Raw genomic sequence first — 344 nt, 5'->3', positions numbered from 1 at the left:
TGCAGCCACGTGCAAGGCAAGCAGCAGATGTTGGCAAGCGCACTTCACAAACAGCAATGAAGAACTGACGACTCGCATCTATCCGCGATTGAATCAGTCACCGTGCCGCCCAGGTTCTGTTGCTCTGACATTGACTTTCAGCAAATACAGCTCGACTTTCCCATCGAGATCATTTGCATATAATTGAAAGCAAGTTCACCGTATCGAGGTCAGAGCGCGGCGCACATCTGTCACCGGTTGATGTGTTGACTGAACCGGAGGCACAAGTGTTCGTGAAACTCATAAAGCTAAAATTATTTCCAGCTTCAACTTTCTTCTTAACAGACTGTTGCCAACCAAGGTAT

Source organism: Penaeus monodon, chromosome 27 (assembly GCF_015228065.2).
Source record: "Penaeus monodon isolate SGIC_2016 chromosome 27, NSTDA_Pmon_1, whole genome shotgun sequence".
Classification (NCBI taxonomy): Eukaryota; Metazoa; Arthropoda; class Malacostraca; order Decapoda; family Penaeidae; genus Penaeus; species Penaeus monodon.
Note: the sequence above shows the minus strand (reverse complement) of the source record.